The sequence below is a fragment of the Lithobates pipiens genome, unplaced genomic scaffold, assembly GCF_037356315.1.
Source record: "Lithobates pipiens isolate NorthernLeopardFrog02 unplaced genomic scaffold, aLitPip1_a1.2 Scaffold_27, whole genome shotgun sequence".
Classification (NCBI taxonomy): domain Eukaryota; kingdom Metazoa; phylum Chordata; class Amphibia; order Anura; family Ranidae; genus Lithobates; species Lithobates pipiens.
The window spans coordinates 32,590,481-32,614,133 of NW_027507788.1; the positions used below are offsets into that span (position 1 = coordinate 32,590,481).

General features: G+C 45.0%; 1 protein-coding gene across 1 annotated transcript in view; it reads left to right on the forward strand.

Moving 5' to 3' along the window:
* Window positions 1-23,653, forward strand: part of LOC143933742 (putative G-protein coupled receptor 33) — a 31,850-nt gene continuing 8,197 nt past the window's right edge. Inside the window, exon 1 of the mRNA XM_077456738.1 lies at window positions 1-430. The gene's annotated coding sequence lies outside the window, so the exon portion shown is untranslated. The remainder of the gene's footprint in view (window positions 431-23,653) is intronic.

Below are 23,653 nucleotides of genomic sequence, written 5' to 3' on the forward strand. Positions count from 1 at the left end.
CAAAACACAGTAAAAAAAATCTATTGCAAAAGATACGATAGTGGAAGATGTCTCTTCTAAAAATGTAATAATATAACATCTATTAAAGCGGTTGTATACCCACTGAAGTTTTTTTTTTTTTCCTCACCTGCAAAGGAAAAGGCATAATGAGCTAGTATGCACCGAGTCCTGACCTCAACCCAATAGAACACATTTCGGATGAACTACAGTGGAGACTGCAAGCCAGGCCTTTTTATCCAAAATCAGTACCTGACCTCACAAATGCGCTTCTGGAAGAACGGTCAAACATTCCCATAGACACACTCCTAAACCTTGTGGACGGCCTTCCCAGAAGAGTTGAAGCTGTTATAGCTGCAAAGGGTGGGCCAACTCAATATTGAACCCTACGGACCAAGACTGGGATGCCATTACAGTTCATGTGCGTGTAAAGGTGGGCGTCCCAATGCTTTTGACAATATAGTGTATGTGAGTGCAATACCTATTTTTCCCGTTTTTTACTGATTTTCTTAATAGTACTACACTTAGACAGTGGCGCTCTCTCTCCCATCCCTCTTTTCTGTCTTATATGATTTTTGGCAGGAAAACTCCAGAACTCGCTTGAAGGAGAGACTGCAGACACGGTAACTGTGTATTCTCTCTATTGGATTCATTATATTATATGGACTTTATTTTCATGAACATTGCCTTGAGATTTACTACTAAGTAATCACCCTTGTCCCTTTACCCCCGAGGGTTGTATACTAGTCTTCCTCCTTTGGTCTCAAGTATATCCCCTTGTGGGGTCATGTTTGATATTGCTTTAAATTTTTTTTTTTTAGCTGGATGGAGTTATGCTTTATATTCATAACTTTCAGTTAAGTTTAACCACTTTCAGACCGGACCATTTTGCTGGTAAATGACCAGAGGTCTTTTTACACTTTGGCACTGCGCTGCTTTAACTGGTAATTGCGCGGTCATGCAATGTTGTACCCAAACGAAATTTGCGTCCTTTTCTTCCCACAAATAGAGCTTTCTTTTAAAGGTATTTGACTGACTCTGCGATTTTTATTTTTTGCGATATAAACGTAAAAAGACCGCAAATTTTGAAAAAAAATGATATTTTCTAATTTTTGTTATTAGAAAAATTCAATAAACTCAATTTTAGTCATACATTTAGGCCAAAATGTATTCAGCCACATGTCTTTGGTAAAAAAAAAGTCAATAACTGTATATTTATTGGTTTGCGCAAAAGTTGTCACATCTACAAACTAAGGTACGTTTTCTGGAATTTACGCAGCTTTTAGTTTACGACTGCCTATCTCATTTCTTGAGGTGCTAAAATGGCAGGGCAGTACAAAACCCCCCCAAATGACCCCATTTTGGAAAGTAGACCCCCTAAGGAAATTGATAAGTGGCATGTTGAGCCCATTGAATATTTTATTTTTTTGCCTCAAGCGATTGAATAATGACCAAAAAAATTTTTTATTTTTTTTTTACACAAAGTTGTCACTAAATGATATATTGCTCACACATGCTATGGGCATATGTGAAATGACACCCCAAAATAAATTCTGCTGCTTCTCCTGAGTACGGGGATACGACATATGTGGGACTTTTTGGGAGCCTAGCCGCGTACGGGGCCCCGAAAGCCAAGAACCGCCTTCAGGCTTTCTAAGGGCGTAAATTTTTGATTTCACTTCTCACTACCTATTACAGTTTTGAAGGCCATAAAATGCCAAGATGGCACAAAATCCCCACAAATGACCCCATTTTAGAAAGTAGACACCCCAAGCTATTTGCTGAGAGGCATGTTGAGTCCATGGAATATTTTATATTTTGCCACAAGTTGCGGGAAAATTACAAACTTAAATTTTTTTTTTTTTTTTCACAAAGTTGTCACTAAATGATATATTGCTCACGCATGCCATGGGCATATGTGAAATGACACCCCAAAATAAATTTTGCTGCTTCTCCTGAGTACGGGGATACCACATGTGTGGGATTTTTTGGGAGCCTAGCCACGTACGGGGCCCCGAAAGCCAAGAACCGCCTTCAGGTTTTCTAAGGGCGTAAATATTTGACTTCACTCCTCACTACCTATTACAGTTTTGAAGGCCATAAAATGCCAAGATGGCACAAAACCCCCACAAATGACCCCATTTTAGAAAGTAGACACCCCAAGCTATTTGCTGAGAGGCATGTTAAGTCCATGGAATATTTTATATTTTGCCACAAGTTCCGGGAAAATTACAAACTTTTTTTTTTTTTTTTTTTTCACAAAGTTGTCACTAAATGATATATTGCTCACGCATGCCATGGGCATATGTGAAATGACACCCCAAAATAAATTCTGCTGCTTCTCCTGAGTACGGGGATACCACATATGTGGGACTTTTTGGGAGCCTAGCTGCGTACGGGGCCCCGAAAACCAAGCACCGCCTTCAGGCTTTCTAAGGGCGTTACAGTTTTGAAGGCCATAAAATGCCAAGATGGCACAAACCCCCCCCAAATGACCCCATTTTGGAAAGTAGACACCCCTAAATTTAGGGGTACACTAGTGAGACTAGGTAATAAATGGCGGGTGCCCTGAAACTATAAAAAAATAACTAACCAACCAGCGTCACCTGTAACAGTTATATGGTGATCACTGGTGAAAGGGTTAACTAGGGGGCAATCAGGGGGCTTTATGCAGTAGTATATGGGGGTCCCTGGCGCTATAAAAAGCTGCGGCGAACCTAAATACCTACCTGCCTAACTAGCGTCACCTGTGACACTAATACAGCGATCAGAAAAACGATCGCTTATTAGGCTGGGTTCACACTGGAGCGATGCGGGAACGCCACGAATCCGCGGCGGGTTCCCGCATCGCATGCCTCCCGGCGGCAGTTCACACTGCCCTATGCGAACTGCTGGGAGTGTCAGTGAAATGTTAATGACACCCCCAGATCAGTTCGCATATCGCAGTGCGATCTGCAAACTCGGATCGCATGGTGTGAACACCCATGCGATCCGATTCTGCTGCAGACCAAAAAAAGGGTCCCGTGCGAATTTGCGGCGGGTGCGGCGGGTGCGGCGCGAATTCAGCCATACTATCTGTATGGCTGAACTCGAATCGCACAGAGATCGGATGTGATTTGCACTGCAGTGCGGTGCGAATCACATTCGTTCTCATAAACCGCTGCAATGTGAACCCAGCCTTAGTGACACTGGCGACGGGGGGTGATCACGGGGTTAAACCTTTATTGGGGGGTTAGGGGGGGACATTAGAACTAAAGGGGGCTAACCCTAACTGCCCTAACAGTTATTACAGTCACAAATGACACCAATGCAAAAAAATAAAAAAAATGCAATTGGTGTCACTGTGACTGGGGGGGGGGGGGGGGGCAGGGGTAATTGGGGGGGTGATCGGGGGGTAAAGGGGGGGTGTGAGTGTGCCTGGCATGTTCTACTGTACGTGTGGTGTGTTGGTGCAACTCACCGATCCTCTCTCCTCGGTGCCGGAACGAAAAATACCGACACGGAGGAGAGATTACATCACTTCCTCTCCTGTGAGGAGAGGAAGTGATGTCGTGGAGCATTTCTATTCGTCGGGAGCGATCGCGAGGGGGTGGCCATGAATGAATGGCTGCCCCCTCATCCCGGATCGCTCCCGAACGAATGCCGACCGCCGCAGGTGACTGGGGGGGGCCCGATCGGGCCCCCCACCCGCGGGAAGGCAGGGACTTATATATACGCCCTTATGCCTGCCCGTGCCATTCTGCCGACGTATATCGTCGTGCGGCGGTCGGCAAGTGGTTAAGGAACGCTAATCTTCATTTTATATTGTACCTAGTACAGGGGGCAGATCTATTGTTTTTTTGTTTGTTTTTTAACTCATATTCAGTAGTTGTCATTGTCTGTGCTCTTATATGGTGTTTTATATATATATGATTACACAAACTACAGGTCAGCAGGAAACCATTTAAAGCGGAGGTCCACCCTTCCGCTCATTGGAACCCTCCCCCCTCCGGCGCCACAATTGGCACCTTTCAGGGGGGAGGGGGGTGCAGGTACCTGTACAGTACAGGTATCTGCACCCAGTTCAGTCATAGATATTTGCAGAATATACGCCCCTTTCCGCAGATATCTACGCCCCTTTCCGAAGGTCCCCCGCTGTCTGCTGGGAAACACACGGATCCCAGAGACAGCGGGGACCATCCTTATTGTGCAGCGCGACTCGCGCATGCGCAGTAGGGAACCGGGAAATGAAGCCGCAAGGCACCACTTCCTGATTCCCATAGCCAAGATGGCGGCGGCAGCACCCGAGAGACGATCGAGAGATCGGCTTCGGGTGCCGACATCGCAGGTGCGCTGGGCGGGTAAGTGTCACTATTTTAAAAGTCAGCAGCTGCAGTATTTGTGGCTGCTGGCTTTAAAAAAAAAAAAATGGCGGACTCCCGCTTTAAAGTGGGCCTTGTATTGAAGTATTTTATTTAAAGCCTCGTACACACGCTACGAAAATCAGAAGGGGATTGACGTTTGAATGTTCTTACAGTTAGTACGCTCCTTTCAACCATTGTTTTCCAATTTTTGGACAACAGATGTTGGATAGCAGGCTAGCAATTTTTTGTCAAATGACAGTTTCACAGCAGATTTTTCAGATGGTCAGTACACAAATCCATCACACAAGAGTCGAAAGTACCACGCATGCTCGGAATCAATGCTCGCCAAACATGAAATTAGCAGAAGGGGCCCAAAGGGTGGCGCTCAAGAGCTGAAATTCCTCGTAGTACGTCACTACGTTCGTGTTTGTGGCACGAAAAGTTGTGTAACGTTTGTATGCAAGACAAGATCCTGGCACACAAAATGACAAAAATCAGACGCTCAGTTGTCCAACATCCGTACTGTGCATATGAGGCTTTAATTGTGATCTGGTTAGCACTCATGGCTTATAGCACTGGGGGGGTCATCGGTTTAACCACTTCAATACCGGGCACATCCACCCCCTTCCTGCCCAAGCCAGTTTTCAGCTTTCACAGCTGCCGCACTTTGAATGACAATTGCGCGTAGGGTTGCCACCTTTTCTTCAAGTCAAACCCGAACACTTTAGCGGCGCACAGCAATTATTTTTTTTATAGTATAAACTATACATATATTTTGCAATTAAATAACATTTCTAATCATAGGAAGTTAATCTCAAGAGTTCCCCTTTACATCAGAGTCCACAGAGTTCCCCTTTTATATCTGCAAATTCCCCCTTTTACATCGGAATCCGCAGAGTTCCTCTTTTAGATCTGAATCCGCGGAGTTCCCCTTTTACATCTGAATCTGCAGAGTTCCCTTACACTGTAAGGGAGAGCTCTGCAGACTCTGATGTAAGGGATGCTCTGGGAACTCTGATTTAATGGGGAACATTGAGAACTCTGATGTATGGAGAGGACTCTGATGTAAGGGGGAACACTGTGTCCTCTGGTGTAAAGGAGAACTCTGATATAAGGGGTGCTCTGTGAACCCTGATTTAAATTAGAGTACTCAGTCAGAAGCAGGAGAGAGAAGGAGGGAGACTTCAGTCACAGACAGTGATGGATGGTGAGCTCACTCACCCCTTGGCAGTCAGCACCTCTCATCAAGATGTATCTGAGGCTGCTGGACTTCATATTTCCAGCCCGCACTTTCCTTTCCTGAGGTACAACCCTGGAGATTGGAGTGTGGGCAGACACAGAGGAGTAGGAGTGAGAGGAAGAGGTGCAGATCGAGCCCCCTCTCCTCTCCCGTCTGTATGTGGGGGGAAGGGGGGGAATTGTTAGTGGTGGCTTTGGGCAATGTGAAAGAAAGTGTAACACATAGTCTCAGCTTACACAACTGCAGCCAGCAACCCTGCTGGGAAGCCATAGTCCAGTCTAAATAATGTGTCCGGGTTTCAGGCTGTCTGAAACCCGGACACATGATTCCAAACCCGAACTGTCCGGGTGAATCCTGGACAGGTGGCAACCCTAATTGCGCGGTCATGCAACACTCTACCAATATAAGATTTTTATCAATTTTTTTCACACAAATAAACGTTTCTGTTGGTGTTATTTAATCACCACTGGCTTTTTTATTTTTTGCTAAAAAAATTAAAAAATACCAAAAAGTTTGAAAAATAAAATACTTTTTTTATTTCTCTTATAAAATGTTATAAATAAATAATCTTTGTTCATAAATTTAGATGAAAATGTATTCTGCTACATTTCTTTGGTGAAAATAACCCAAATCAGTGTATAGTATTTAGTCTGTAGGAAAGTTATAGAGTCCACAAACGTTGGTATATATATATATATATATATATATATATATATATATATATATATATATATATATATGAAAATTGATCAGCCCTGGTGTACTGACAGTTTATCTAATTTCTTGAAAATGCCAGGACAGGACCAATACCTCCCAAATGCCCCTTCTTGAAAAGTAGACAGTCCAAGGTATTGTAAGTTGTAAGTTATTGTCACAATTTTTTTGAAAATCAAGATTTTTATTTTTTTTATTTTTATATGCTGTGTAGTGTGGAGGTGATCAGGGACACTGACTAAAAAATAGATTTTTTATTTTTATTATATTACATTCTTTTACTTACGATTATTTTTAACACCCTGTGACCACAGCAATACAGTGCTACCATAGTAACACTGTACCACTCTGGGGAAGTGATGAGAATTTTTTTTTTTTTTACACATTTATGATTGCTTATACCAATACATTTCATTGGTATAACTATAAGCAACAATTTTTTACTAAATAAAACAGTTTCATTCAGTGAGTATTGTTGTGATTATCTGTGATTGGCCACAACTAATCACATTGTACAAATGGGCTGTGATTGGCCCTGTGTGTACCATGTGAGCACTGTGACCAATCACAGCTAGCAACACAATTGTACACAATGGATGGCATGAAAGGAAGACATCCATTGCTTACAATTGTCATGTGATCTGCTGTGATTGGTCACAGGGATCACATGGTACCCGCCGCAGTGGGCTGGTACAGTGATCTGTCATTGGAGGAGTCCGCTGGACACAGCCGGTGACAAATCGCGCCTGCGCAGCCATGCGTGACTCATGTTCTTGGAGAACGTCATATGACGTCCACTCGGAACAACGAAAGCCCCGTCCGACCTATTGTAAGTGATTAAATCCCAACCATGAAACTACCTACATGGAGTTTGCATGTTTTCCCAGTGCTTGTTGGGGTTCTTACATTGTGAGCTCCTCCAGGGCATGGACTGATGTGGACGTACAGAATGTAATGTGCTGTGTACATTTTTGTAATTACTGTAATAAATAAAAATAGATTGACTTCACCTACTTCTCGCTGTTCATTCCGTTTAGCATTCAGAAACTGCTTTAAAGTGGTTGTACAGCTAGAAGATATTTAACCTTACCTAGTCTGCTTTCTCCCCAGTACTTCCCCCCACCCCACCATACTTACCCGAGTCCAATCTCAATCCACCGATGTGCATGGGAACAGTGGCTCTCTCAGCTCTCTCTCCCCTCATTGGCTTAGAGACAGCAGTGGGAGCCATTGGCAGTGAGAAGAGGTGGGGTTGGGGCCAAGTCATGTGCTGTGTGTCAATGGCTCTGGAGCAAGCAGTCACAAGTGCCCCCATAGCAAGTGGCTTGGTTTGGAGGCATTCAGCAGGAGGGAGAGGCCAGGAGTGTCGGCAGGGGGCCGTGTTTACATCTGCCAGAGCTGGATGTGACGTCATGACAAAGCTTTTGGCTTCCCAGGGTCATAGATATGGCCGGGTGCATGGCAAGCTCTGGCTTCCGGCTTCCCAATTAGGGTTGCCACCTCATCCCTTCAAACACAAACACATATTAATTACACAGGTTCTGAGATTAATTTAATGCAGATAAGGCACTAAGTAATTACCACCTTAAAGAGAAGTTCCAATCTGTAAAAAAAAAAAATTCTAAGTCAGCAGCTACAAGTAAAAAATGTAAAATAAGGAGACTTACCTGTCTGGGGATCCCGCAATGTTGGCATCCCTAGCTGATTTATCAGGGGCTGGCATCTGAAGTAAGGGAAACAGGAAGTGAAGCCTTTCCTTCTGTGCATGCACATGTCGCGCTGCACTTTCTGACTGGTCCCGCCATCTTCTGGGACCTGTGTGTGTCCCAGAAGGCAGATGGGGGAAGGAGGAGGGACCCGGAAATGTCGTAGATTGCCGTGCAGCTATCTTACCTGGAAGTGGGAGTGGGTACTTGTTAAAACCAGATACCTGCTCCCCCCTCCCCCTGAAAGGTGCCAAATGTGGCATCGGGGGGGGGGGGGGGGGGGTGAATAAGCGGATCTTCCCCTTTTGGATGGAGCTCTGCTTTAATCATCCACAGAACCTGTGTTCGGATTTACACCAATGTGTTTTTTGATGCTTTTTTGCAGGAATGCATTTAATTTTTTTAACATGGGTTCCTATGGAACACGTTCACATCAATGCATTTTTGTGCTTATGTGTTTTTGGAAAGGGTCGGGAACTTTCTTCCCCGCAAAATGCAGCATTTTGCATGTGATAGACTTCAATGGACCCACATCCAAATGCAAGTACCATGGTTTGAGTTTTGCATTTTGCGATTTTTGTGTTTTTTTTATCACTGTATATACAGTGCCTTGCGTTAATACTTTGTAGAGCCACCTTTTGCTGCGATTACAGCTGCAAGCCACTTGGGGTATGTCTCTATCAGTTTTGCACATCGAGAGACTGAAATTCTTGCCCATTCTTCCTTGCAAAACAGCTCGAGCTCAGTGAGGTTGGATGGAGAGTGTTTGTGAACAGCAGTTTTCAGCTCTTTCCACAGATTCTCGATTGGATTCAGGTCTGGACTTTGACTTGGCCATTCTAACACCTGGATACGTTTATTTGTGAACCATTCCTTTGTAGATTTTGCTGTATGTTTGGGATCATTGTCTTGTTGGAAGATAAATCTCCGTCCCAGTTTCAGGTCTTTTGCAGACTCCAACAGGTTTTCATCCAGAATGGTCCTGTATTTGGCTGCATCCATCTTCCCATCAATTTTAACCATCTTCCCTGTCCCTGCTGAAGAAAAGCAGGCCCAAACCATGATGTTGCCACCACCATGTTTGAGAGTGGGGATGGTGTGTTGAGGGTGATGAGCTGTGTTGCTTTTACGCCAAACATATCATTTTGCATTGTGGGCAAAAAGTTTGATTTTGGTTTCATCTGACCAGAGCACCTTCTTCCACATGTTTGGTGTGTCTCCCAGGTGGCTTGTGGCAAACTTTAGAAGAGACTTTTTATGGATATCTTTGATAAATAGCTTTCTTCTTGCCACTCTTCCATAAAGGCCAGATTTGTGCAGTGTACGACTGATTGTTGTCCTATGGACAGACTCTCCCACCTCAGCTGTAGTTCTCTGCAGTTCATCCAGAGTGATCATGGGCCTCTTGGCTGCATCTCTGATCAGTCTTCTCCTTGTCTGAGCTGAAAGTTTAGAGGGACGGCCAGGTCTTGGTAGATTTGCAGTGGTCTGATACTCCTTCCATTTCAAAATGATCGCTTGCACAGTGCTCCTTGGGATGTTTAAAGCTTGGGAAATCTTTTTGTATCCAAATCCGGCTTTAAACTTCTCCACAACAGTATTACGGACCTGCCTGGTGTGTTCCTTGGTCTTCATGATGCTCTCTGCGCTTTCAACAGAACCCTGAGACTATCACAGAGCAGGTGCATTTATACAGAGACTTGATTACACACAGGTGGATTCTATTTATCACCAGTCATTTAGGACAACATTGGATCATTCAGAGATCCTCGCTGAACTTCTGGAGTGAGTTTGCTTCACTGAAAGTAAAGGGGCCGAATAATTTTGCACGCACCACTTTTCAGTTTTTAATGTGCTAAAAAAGTTTAAAATATCCAATAGATTTCGTTCCACTTCACAATTGTGCCCCACTTGTTGGTGATTCTTCACAAAAAATAAAAATTTTATATCTTTATGTTTGAAGCCTGAAATGTGGCAAAAGGTTGAAAAGTTCAAGGGGGCCGAATACTTTCGCAAGGCATTGTAGCTGTTTGCTAAGGAAGCCACATCCTTAACAACCGATTAGTCATCAGCTGTCAGCAGGCTTCCCCACTTACAGCTGAATGTAGAAAAAATAAAAATTCATGAAAAAACGGCATGGGGTCCCCCCAAAGCAATATCAGATCATTTGGTCTGTTATGGATTTAGAGGGGACACCCCCTACACCACAATTTAAAAAAAAATTGCGTGGGGTCCCCTGCCAAGGCCATACCAGATCCTTATCCGAGCATGCAGCCCAGCAGGTCAGGAAAGGGAGGGGATGAGCGAACACCCCCCCTCTTGAACCATAGCAGGCCAATTGCCCTCAACGGGGGGGCTGCAGTGCTTTTGGGCAGGGGAGGCTCGGCCCCCCCACCCCATCACACCTTGTCCCCATGTTGATTGGGACAAGGGCCTCTTCGCCGCAAGCCTGGCCGTGGTTGTGGGGGTCGTGGGTGGGGGGCTTATCAGAATCTGGAAGCCCCTTTTAACAAGGAGGCCCCCAGATCCTGGGCCTTCCTATGTGAATGAGTATGGGGTAAATTGTACCCCTAGCCATTCACTAAAAAATGTGACAAAAGACAAAATCATCAGTTTTTTTGACAATTCCTTTTTTATAAATGTCTTCTTCTTCCCTGCTTCTTCCTTTGGTCTTCTCCTTCTTCCTCTGGTCTTTTTTATTCTCTGGTCTTCTTCTTTCTCTGGTCTTCGTCTTTCTCTGGTCTTCTTTCTCCGGTGTTCTTCTTCCTCCGCCGCCGCTCCCCTGCCGACCCACTAAAAAAAAAAAAAAAAAAATAAGTAAAAAACAGCAAATCACGGCAAAATCGCTGTAAATTTACGGTTAAATAAACACAGAAAGCACAGCAAAAAGCACTGCGGAAACAGTCAAAATCAGCATGCATAGATTTGAATCGAGCCTAAAGGGATGAGATGGCAACCCTATTCCTGCTGAATAGCCGCTAGGACGGGTCTTACATGAAAGGGAATCATCAGGCGAAAACGAAGATATCTGAATGATTCCTGTAGCTGAAGGCATCATTCAGATATCACCACTTCAACCTAAGGGCATCATATGACGTCCTGCAGGCGTGCAGCTAAAGAAGTGGAGAAGCTACGAAACATTTTCAATATTACATAACAAGTCCAGCTGATTGTGACTACTACTATCTATTCTACTAGAAGGCTTATTAAAGAGGGATTCCGCCCAAAAAAAAAATATTAAAAGCCAGCAGCTATAAATACTACAGCTGCTGACTTTTAATAAATGGACACTCACCTGTCCCGGGTTCCAGCGATGCCGGCAGCCGAGGCCGATCGACCGCTCGGGCCTCGGCTGCTGCCGCCGCCATTCGAGGTGAGGGAATCAGGAAGTAAAGCGAATCGGCTTCACTTCCCGGTTCCCTACTGCGCATGCGCGAGCCGCGCCGCGCAATAGGAGATCTCCGCGCTGTCACTGGGACCCGTGTGTGTCCCAGCAGACAGCGCGGCAGGGCAGGAAATGGTGTAGACTCCCGTGGGAGTCTATGCCCGGAAGTGGGTGAAAATACCTGTCTTTGACAGATATCTCCACCCCCCTCCCCCCTGAAAGGTGTCAATTGTGACACCGGAGGGGGGGGGGGTTCCGATCAGCGGAGGTTCCACTTTAGGGTGGAATCCCGCTTTAAGAATTGAAAGTCCCAAACATAGACAACACTTCCTTCCGCGCAGTCCTCTCTGCGTATTTAATGTGAAAGTTTTAATATTGCCCTTCACTGATGCAAATAAATCCACAGTTTCCTTCTGCTATGCTGGTGCATATGATCTCGTTATCAGCCTCTAGGACAGTGATTCTCAACCAGGGTTCCTCCAGAGGTTGCTAGGGGTTCCTTCAGCATTGGGCTATTTCTGCCTCCCGGGATAAGTTCCCACCGACGCCATTGATATTTTTAGCTATCTGTAAGGCCGCGTACACACGCGGGGACTGTTCGCCCAACTTTGTCCGCTGAACAGTGTTTCGGCGGACAGTCCGCTCGTGTGTGGGCTTTCAGCGGACAGTTTCAGCGAACAGTCCGCTGAACAAGGTTTTTCGGAAATTCCGAAAAACTGTCCGCTGAAACTTTGTTTCAGCGAACAGTCCCCTCGTGTGTAGGCTTGTTCGTCAAACTAAGTTCCGCGCATGCTCAGAAAGGATTTACACGCCAAAAGTTATAATGCAGTGTATAGGACGTCATATTTTTCGTCCCGTCGTACGTGCCGTTCACGTCATCGCGCACGGTTTCAGCAAACTGTTCGTCCGTCGTGTGTGGCCATGTCCGTCCATGCTAATTTTGAGCGGACTGTTTGCTGAAACTGTTTGACGGACAAAGTTGGGCGAACAGTCCCCGCATGTGTATGCGGCCTAAGGAGATAATTCTTCCCAATGACCACAAGTGTAAGGACCATTCTTCCCACTGACCATCAAGCTAATGTATCATGAGTTGTAGATTTCTAATTTTTAGAAGGGGTTCCCCGAGGCCAGAGAACTATTTCAAGGGTTCCTCTGTGTTGAAAAGGTTGAGAAAGGCTGCCCTAGTGAATAAGAAGCTCACTGAGGCTCAGAGGAACATACAGGGATTACTTCAGGAAAACAAAAGATTCTTGTGGATAACATTGAGCATTTAAAGACCTGTGAGGAGCTATTTGAGGCACAAAATACCAACTGTGGGGACCAGCATTTACCTACCAGGAATAAGGATACAATCCCTGGACATTACTGGTTGTTTGTTCTGCTGTTTACCCTACAGCAGTAAGGTAAGGGGCCACTCTACCTGGCGTGCTGTGAACACTGGATATATAGGAGCTAAAAGACACGGGTCCTAGCACTTTATCCTGAGAAGCACTAAATACATCACTCCAGTGGCGTAACTAGAACCTTCAGGGCCCCGATGCAAGAAACCATGAAGAGCCCCCCTGAACCCCAGCCAGGGCCCTTCCCTCCGAGTCCGACGGTGGAACTCCGGGGCGTGGTCACAGGTATGACCTTTGTGAGCCCTGTAGTTCCACCACTGGTATAAGTAGTTTTTATTTATTTATTTTTTTACATTTTTAGGTGCCCCATTGGGGGACCGTCCCTAGGCAGGATTGGGTCCCCGTCCCCAGAAGAGACGAGGTCCTTTTCTCCAGGGCAGATGAAGTTACTGCCCCCAGGTGTGAAGGGGTCCCTGTCCCCAGGGGGATATGGAGGGGGTATGTAATAGTGTGTGCTAGCTGCCTATGCTGCTGCCGGCCATATGTAGAGGGGGCTGCGTGGGCCCCCTGCATCAAAGGGCCCAGTTGCGGTAGCGACTGCTGCAACCCCTATAGTTACGCCCCTGCATCACTGGTCACCTCATTTCACACAAAGACTGTATTATTCTGTTTTTGGTTATTTGATTAACCACTTTCAGACCAGACCATTTTGCTGGTCAATGACCAGAGGTCTTTTTACAATTTGGCACTGCGCTGCTTTAACTGGTAATTGCGCGGTCATGCAATGTTGTACCCAAACAAAATTTGCGTCCTTTTTTTTACACAAATAGAGCTTTCTTTTAAAGGTATTTGACTGACTCTGCGATTTTTATTTTTTGCGATATAAACGTAAAAAGACCGTAAATTTTGAAAAAAATAATATTTTCTACTTTTTGTTATTAGAAAAATCCAATAAACTCAATTTTAGTCATACATTTAGGCCAAAATGTATTCAGCCACATGTCTTTGGTAAAAAAAAGTCAATAACTGTATATTTATTGGTTTGTGCAAAAGTTGTCACATCTACATACTAAGGTACATTTTCTGGAATTTACGCAGCTTTTAGTTTATGACTGCCTATCTCATTTCTTGAGGTGCTAAAATGGCAGGGCAGTACAAACCCCCCCCCCCCCAAATGACCCCATTTTGGAAAGTAGACACCCTAAGGAAATTGATAAGAGGCATGTTGAGCCCATTGAATATATATTTTTTTTTTTACACAAAGTTGTCACTAAATGATATATTGCTCACACATGCCATGGTTATATGTGGAATTGTACCCCAAAATACATTCTGCTGCTTCTCCTGAGTACGGGGATACCACATGTGGTCGACTTTTTGGAAGCCTAGCCGCGTACGGGGCCCCGAAAGCCAAGCACCGCCTTCAGGATTTCTAAGGGCACACATTTGTAATTTCACTCCTCACTACCTATCACAGTTTTGAAGGCCATAAAATGCCAAGATGGCACAAAACCCCCATAAATGACCCCATTTTAGAAAGTAGACACCCAAAGCTATTTACTGAGAGGCATGTTGAGTCCATGGAATATTTTATATTTTGCCACAAGTTGCGGGAAAATTACAAACTTTATTAATTTTTCACAAAGTTGTCACTAAATGATATATTGCTCACACATGCTATGGGCATATGTGAAATTACACCCCAAAATAAATTCTGCTGCTTCTCCTGAGTACGGGGATACCACATGTGTGGGACTTTCTGGGAGCCTAGCCGCGTACGGGGCCCCGAAAACCAAGCACCGCCTTCAGGCTTTCTAAGGGCGTAAATTTTTGATTTCTCTCCTCACTACCTATTACAGTTTTGAAGGCCATAAAATGCCAAGATGGCACAAACCCCCCCCCCCCCCCAAATGATCCCATTTTAGAAAGTAGACACCCCAAGATATTTGCTGAGAGGCATGTTGAGTCCATGGAATATTTTATATTTTGCCACAAGTTGCGGGAAAATTACAAACTTTTTTTTTTATTTATTTTTTCACAAAGTTGTCACTAAATGATATATTGCTCACGCATGCCATGGGCATATGTGAAATGACACCCCAAAATAAATTCTGCTGCTTCTCCTGAGTACGGGGATACCACATGTGTGGGATTTTTTGGGAGCTTAGCTGCGTACAGGGCCCCGAAAGCCAAGAACCGCCTTCAGGCTTTCTAAGGGCGTACATTTTTGATTTCACTCCTCACTACCTATTACAGTTTTGAAGGCCATAAAATGCCAAGATGGCACAAAACCCCCACAAATGACCCCATTTTAGAAAGTAGACACCCCAAGCTATTTGCCGAGAGGCATGGTGAGTATTTTTTGCAGCTCTCATTTGTTTTTGAAAATGAAGAAAAAAATAATTATGTATATTTTTTTTCTTTTTTTCAATTTTCAAAACTTTGTGACAAAAATGAAGGTCTGCAAAATACTCACCATACCTCTCGGCAAATAGCTTGGGGTGTCTCCTTTCCAAAATGGGTTCACTTGGGGGGATTTTGTGCTATCTGGGCATTCCATGGCCTCCGAAACTGTGATAGGCAGTGAGGAATGAAATCAAAAATTTACACCCTTAGAAAGCCTGAAGGTGGTGCTTGGATTTTGGGGTACCGTACGCGGTTAGGCTCCCAAAAGGTCTCACACTTGTGGTATCCCCGTACTCAGGAGAAGCAACAGAATGTATTTTGGGGTGTAATTTCACATATAACCATGGCATGTTTGAGCAATATATCATTTAATGACAACTTTGTGCAAAAAAAATAAAAAAAATAATAATAATGTCTTTTTTCCGCAACTTTTGTCAAAATATAAAATATTCCATGGACTCGACATGCCTCTCAGCAAATAGCTTGGGGTGTCTACTTTCTAAAATGGGGTCATTTGGGGAGGTTTTGAACTGTCCTGGCATTTTATGCACAACATTTAGAAGCTTATGTCACACATCACCCACTCTTCTAACCACTTGAAGAAAAAGCCCTTTCTGACACTTTTTGTTTACATGAAAAAATATTTTTTTTTGCAAGAAAATTACTTTGAACCCCCAAACATGAAGTGTTTTTTTTAAAGAAAAAGCAATACAGATTAAAATGGTGGGTGTTTCATTTTTTTTTTCACACGGTATTTGCGCAGCGATTTTTCAAACGCATTTTTTGGGGAAAAAACACCCTTTTTCTATTTTAATGCACTAAAAATCACTATATTGCCCAAATGTTTGATGAAATAAAAAATATGATCTTAGGCCGAGTACATGGATACCAAACACGACATGCTTTAAAATTGCGCAGAAACGTGCAGCGGCGACAAACTATGTACATTTTTAAAAGCCTTTAAATGCCTTTACAAGTGACCACTTTAGATTTACGGAGGAGGTCTACTGCTAAAATTAGTACCCTCGATCTGACCTTCGTGGTGATACCTCACATGCATGGTGCAATTGCTGTTTACATATGACACCAGACCAACGCTTGCGTTCGACGTTGCGCCTTAGCAGGGGGGGACAGGGGTGTTTTTTTTTTTATTTATTATTATTTATTTTGCTTTTTTATTTTATTTTTAAACTGTTCCTTTCATTTATATATTTTTTTTAATGATTTTTATTGTTATCTCAGGGAATGTAAATATCCCCTATGATTGCAATAGGTAGTGACAGGTACTTTTTTTTGAAAAAATTAGGGTCTATCAGACCCTAGATCTCTCCTCTGTCCTCAAAGCATCTGACCACACCAAGATTGGTGTGATAAAATGCTTTCCCAATTTCCCAATGGCGCTGTTTACATCCCGCAAAATCTAAGTCATGAAATGCTCGTAGCTTCCGGTTTCTTAGGCCATAGAGATGATTGGAGCCATTCTGGTCTCTGATCAGCTCTATGGTCAGCTGGCGGAACCACCGGCTGCATTCTCAGGTTCCCTGTTGGGACAGGAGAGCCTGAGAAAACCATGGAAGATGGTCCGGGGGGGGGGGCTGTTTACCCACGTGATTAGCTGTGATCCTTTCACAGCCGATCACTAAAATGTAAACAAACCGCGGTAACGGGATGTTACCGGGTTCTCCTCCTCACACACCGATCGTGTGTGAGGAGGAGATTGCGGTAACATCTCGTTACCGCATACAGTGTACACCAATCATACTGATTGCCCCCCCCAATAAAGAGGACCTGTCACCACCCCTCATAGTACCTGTCAATCACAGTCCATCAGAGTATTTGAGTACCTGTCCCAGCCCATCAGAGTACCCGAGTACCTGTCCAAGCCCATCAGAGTACCCGAGTACCTGTCCCAGCCCATCAGAGTACCCGAGTACCTGTCCCAGCCCATCAGAGTAACCGAGTACCTGTCCCAGCCCATCAGAGTAACCGAGTACCTGTCCCAGCCCATCTGAGTACCCGAGTACCTGTCACAGTTCATCTGAGTACCTGTCACAGCCCATCAGAGTACCCGAGTACCTGTCCCAGCCCATCAGAGTACTCGAGTACCTGTCCCAGCCCATCTGAGTACCCGAGTACCTGTCACAGCCCATCAGAGTACCCGAGTACCTGTCCCAGCCCATCAGAGTACCCGAGTACCTGTCCCAGCCCATCTGAGTACCCGAGTACCTGTCCCAGCCCATCTGAGTACCCGAGTACCTGTCCCAGCCCATCTGAGTACCCGAGTACCTGTCACAGCCCATCAGAGTACCCGAGTACCTGTCACAGCCCATCAGAGTACCCGAGTACCTGTCACAGCCCATCAGAGTACCCAAGCACCTGTCCCAGCCCATCAGAGTACCCGAGTACCTGTCACAGTTCATCTGAGTACCCAAGTACCTGTCCCAGCCCATCAGAGTACCCGAGTACCTGTCACAGCCCATCAGAGTACCCGAGTACCTGTCCCAGCCCATCAGAGTACCCGAGTACCTGTCACGGCACATCAGAGTACCCGAGTACCTGTCACGGCACATCAGAGTACCCGAGTACCTGTCACGGCACATCAGAGTACCCGAGTACCTGTCACGGCACATCAGGGTACCCGAGTACCTGTCACGGCACATCAGGGTACCCGAGTACCTGTCACGGCACATCAGGGTACCCGAGTACCTGTCACGGCCCATCAGGGCACCCGAGTACCTGTCACGGCCCATCGGGGTACCCGAGTACCTGTCACAGTCCATCAGGGTACCCGAGTATCTGTCACAGCCCATCTGAGTACCCGAGTACCTGTCACAGTCCATTAGAGTACCGAGTACCTGTCACAGTCCATTAGAGTACCGAGTACCTGTCACAGTCCATTAGGGTACCCGAGTACCTGTCACAGCCCATCTGAGTACCCGAGTACCTGTCACAGTCCATCAGGGTACCTGAGTACCTGTCACAGTCCATTAGAGTACCGAGTACCTGTCTGTCACAGTCCATTAGAGTACCGAGTACCTGTCACAGTCCATCAGAGTACCCGAGTACCTGTCACAGTCCATTAGAGTACCGAGTACCTGTCACAGTCCATTAGAGTACCGAGTACCTGTCACAGTCCATCAGGGTACCCGAGTACCTGTCACAGCCCATCTGAGTACCCGAGTACCTGTTCCAGTCCATCTGTGTACCAGAGTACCTGTCACAGTCCATATGAGTACCTGTCACCGCCCTTCAGAGTACCCAAATACCAGTCACCAAACCATCAGAGTACCTGTTACCAGGCCATCAGAGTACCTGAGTACTTGTCACCAGGCCATCAGAGTACCCGAGTACCTGTCACCAGGCCATCAGAGTACCCGAGTACCTGTCACCAGGCCATCAGAGTACCCGAGTACCTGTCACCAGGCCATCAGAGTACCCGTATACCTGTCACTAGGCCATCAGAGTACCCGAGTACCTGTCACCAGGCCATCAGAGTACCCGAGTACCTATTTGCAGCCCATGTCTCATAGAATATACGTTGGGGTGTTTGCTTTCCAAAATGGGGTCATTTTGTGGGTAATTTCACTGTCTTGGTGGTCCAGGACCTTCAAAAGTGTGATGGGTAGGAATGAAATGAGATGTGTCATTTATGCTCCTAGAACGCCTGAACGTACTACTTCAATGTTCGGCCTCTCTATGTGGCCAGGCTGTGTAAAAGTCCTACACATGTGGTATCGCCGTACTCGGGAGGAGTAGCAGAATGTATTTTGGGGTGTAATTTTTGCTATATACATGCTATGTGTTAGAAATATCTTATAAATTGACAATTTTGTGTAAAAAAAAAATGTGTTTTAATTTTTTTCCACATATTCCAAAAACTTCTGGAAAAAAATGAACCGTTCAAAAGACTCATTATGCCTCACAGATTATACGTTGGGGTGTTTGCTTTCCAAAATGGGGTAATTTTATGGGAAATTCCATTGTCCTGGTACTCTAGGGCCTTCAAAAGTGTAATAGGTGGTTGAGAAACGAGATGCGTAATTTTTGCTCGTAGAACGTCTGAAGGTACTACATCAATGTTAGTGCTCTGTATGTGGCCAGACTGTGTAAAAGTCTCACACACGTGGTATCGCCGTACTCGGGAAGAGTAGCAGAATGTATTTTGGGGTGTCATTTTTGCTATATACATGCTATGTGTTAGAAATATCTTATAAATTGACAATTTTGTGTAAAAAAAAAATGCGTTTTAATTTTTTTCCACATATTCCAAAAACTTCTGGAAAAAAATTAACCATTCAAAAGACTCATTATGCCTCACAGATTATACGTTGGGGTGTTTGCTTTCCAAAATGGGGTCATTTTATGGGCAATTCCATTGTCCTGGTACTCCAGGGACTTCAAAAGTGTAATAGGTGGTTGAGAAATGAGATGCGTCATTTTTGCTCGTAGAACGTCTGAAGGTACTACATCAATGTTGGTGCTCTGTATGTGGCCAGGCTGTGTAAAAGTCTCACACATGTGGTATCGCCGTACTCGGGAAGAGTAGCAGAATGTATTTTGGGGTGTAATTTGTTGTATGCATATGCTGTGTGTGAGAAATAACCTGATAATATGACAATTTAGTAAAAAAAAATAAAAAAATATAAAAAATCTTCATTTTGCAAAGAATTGTGGGAAAAAATTACGACTTAAAAAAACTCACCATGCTACTTACTTAATACCTTGGGATGTCTACTTTGTAAAAAGGGGTCATTTGGGGGGTATTTGTACTTTCCTGACTTGTTAGTGTCTCAAGAAATGAGATACACCTGATGTACTGAAGGCCTGATCAGAAGTGATCAATTTTCAGCGATTGGCACCATAGTTTGTAGACTCTATAACTTTCACAAAGACCAAATAATATATACTAATGTGGGTTATTTTTACCAAAGATATGTAGCAGTATAAATTTTGGCCAAAATTTATGAAGGAAAATTACTAATTAGCAAAAATTTATGACAGAAACGAAGAAAAAGGCATTTTTTTCACAAAATTTAAGTTTTATTTTATTTATAGCACAAAAAATAAAAAACCCACTAGTGATTAAATACCACTAAAAGAAATCTCTATTTGTGTGGAAAAAAGGACGCAAGTTTCATATGGATACAGTGTTGGATGACTGAGTAATTGTCATTCAAACTGTGAGAGCGCTGAAAGCTGAAAATTGGTCTGGTCAGGAAGGGGGTGTAAGTGCACTGTATTGAGGTGGTTAAGGAAGGATCCAGTCCGTCCTGAAGCTTTGTGTAGTACATAAGCATTCAGTATAGCCAATTGGAATAAATAAACAGACACTTTTTTGTACCAGCGTCTGGCCTTACGGGCAACTAGATACGGCGCCAACAACTGGTCATTGAGGTCCACCCCTCCCATATTAAGGTTATATTTGTGGACACAGAGGGGTTTCTCCACAATACCAGTCGCCGTAGGAATTTGAACCGTCGTGTCTGCATGAAGGGAGGTAAGAACGAAAACATTCTTATTATCCCTCCACTTCATAGCGAGCAAATTATTACTGCGCAAGCAGGCTCTCTCCCCCAGCCTAAGACGGGACTCTACAAGCCGCTGGGGAAAGCCCAAGTGATTAGGTCGCACGGTGCCACATGCTCCAATCTGCTGATCAAACAAGTGACTAAACAGTGGCACGCTTGTGTAATAATTGTCCACGTTCAAGTGGTACCCCTTTCCGAATAAGGGTGACACCATGTCCCACACTATCTTGCCAGCGCTTCCTATGTAGTCAGGGCAGTTCTCCGGCTCTACGTGACTATCTCTTCCCTCATAAACCATGAAACTACGTGTATAGCCTGTGGCCCTGTCACAGAGCTTATTCATCTTGACCCCGTATCTGGAACGCTTGTTGGGAACGTATTGTTTGAATGACAAGCGACCAGAAAACTTAATCAGGGACTCATCAACGCAGACAACTTGATGGGGAGTAAACAAGTCTGCAAAACGTTGGTTGAAGTGGTTTATGAGGGGCCGAATTTTGTAGAGCCGATCGTATTCAGGGTCTCCACGAGGACGACAGAGTTCATTGTCGCTGAAGTGCATGAACCGCAAAATCTGCTCGTATCGTGCCCTGGACATGGAAGCAGAGAACACGCGCATATGGTGAATTGGGTCAGTGGACCAATATGACCGCAACTCACTCTTTTTGGTTATGCCCATGTTGAGGGAGAGGCCCAGAAAGATTTTAAATTCGGAAACCGTAACTGGTTTCCATTGTCTGGCAAGGGCGGACTGGGGAACAGTGGCGATGTGTTGACCAGCGTACAAATTGGTTTGGTCCACAATATATCTATAGAGATCTTCTGTGAAAAACAGTGAGTAAAAATCAAGTGTCGTAAAATCAACTGTTTCCACGTTAATGCCAGGTTGGCCAGTGAATGGGGGAAGTACGGGTTCTGCAGAAGTGGTGGGCACCCAATCAGGATTGGCGAATTCTGCAGAAAGGGCACTATGGGTACGACGGGCCTGTCTTTGTCTTGGTGGCAGCGGGACACTACTTGTGCTTGCCACCTCGCCAGCTTGAACTGCACTTATGGGACTCGCCACGTCACCACGTGCTACTGCAGTGCTGGATGTGCGTCCAGGGTGTACTAGGCCGCTGGTGCTTGCCAGTTCACCAGAAGGATGAGCGGCTCTAGTACGTCTCTGCTCCATACGAGTGACCTGCGGTTCCTCCACCTGAACAACAGAAAACATTCGGGATCGGGTACACCTGCCCTTAACAGGGACCTCATCTCCGTTGCCAGAGCTATCTGTCATGGAGCCGCTGTCCTCTACAGGATCGTATTCTGAGCCTGAATCTGACAGATGAGTGACGTCCTCTTCACTATCTGTCATGCTCAGAAACGTGTAGGCCTCTTCACTAGTGTACCTTCGCTTTGCCATTTTGGGCTCTAAATTTAGGGGTACACTAGTGAGACTCACAGGTAAAAAAGCACCTAGCCTGTCAGCGACTGTATCAAAACGCTACAAAAAAAACTGTTAGCGATCGCAGGGATCAAGCCTGACTCTGCGAACGCTGCAGTTATGTGTGTTGTGTTTTGTAAGTGACAGTGATCGATCGATACTGCACTTGGGTGGGCTGGGCTGGGCTTGGCGGAGGGGCTAAACGCAGGTGCTAGCAGGTATCTGGGCTGATCCCGCTAACAATGCGTTTTGGGAAACCTAAAATGCTGGCAACGCTAATATAGATCTGATCAGATACTATATTACTAAGGGAGGTGTATGCTTTGCGCGTGGGTGTTAGCAGTACTGGCACTAACCTGACGCTGCCTGGGGCGACGCAGACCTTATCTGACCCTCAAACTTATATCACCCGCCGGGTGATCAGGGGGTTAAACCTTTATTAGGTAATAAATGGCGGGTGCCCTGAAACTATAAAAAAATAACTAACCAACCAGCGTCACCTGTAACAGTTATATGGTGATCACTGGTGAAAGGGTTAACTAGGGGGCAATCAGGGGGCTTTATGCGGTAGTATATGGGGGTCCCTGACGCTATAAAAAGCTGCGGCGAACCTAAATACTTACCTGCCTAACTAGCGTCACCTGTGACACTAATACAGCGATCAGAAAAACGATCGCTTATTAGTGACACTGGCGACGGGGGGTGATCACGGGGTTAAACCTTTATTGGGGGGGTTAGGGGGGTATCCTAGAGCTAAAGGGGGCTAACCCTAACTGCCCTAACAGTTATTACAGTCACAAATGACACCAATGCAATAATAAAAAATAAAAATAAAAAAATGCAATTGGTGTCACTGTGACTGGGGGTGCAGGGGTGATTGGGGGGGTGAAGGGGGGGTGAAAGTGTGCCTGGCGTGTTCTACTGTACGTGTAGTGTGTTGGTGCAACTCACCGATCCTCTCTCCTCTGTGCCGGAACGAAAAAGACAGACACGAGGAGAGATTGCATCACTTCCTCTGCCTGTGTTTACATTACAGGAGAGGAAGTGATGTCATGCTGCACTTCCATTCGTCAGGAGCGATCGCGAGGGGGTGGCCGTGAATGAATGGCCGCCCCCTCATCCCGGATCGCTCCTGAACGGATTCTGACCGCCGCTGGCCCCCCACCCGCGGGAAGGCAGGGACTTTCAGGTACGCTCATATGCCTGCCCGTGCCATTCTGTCGACGTACATCGTTGTGCGGTGGTCGGCAACTGGTTAAGCATGCACTGTGTGTTGCACGTTTTATTATAAGAAAAGTTTTTCTTGCAACTCTAATGCAACCTGTTTTTGAGTTTATCAATTTTGGAGATATTTACTTGAATATTTAAAGCACATGTCACTTTATTATTTGGCTATCTTTGTTGCTGTATCTAAACACTGAACACTTTATTCACCTATTGGATTGTTCACGATTTAATCTGTTCAAGGCACTTTATATATATATTTTTTTGAAGTATTGTTATATATATTGCGTGTAATATATAACTGTCTAATTTAGGGTGATTTTTTTACACCGACTTAAAGCGGG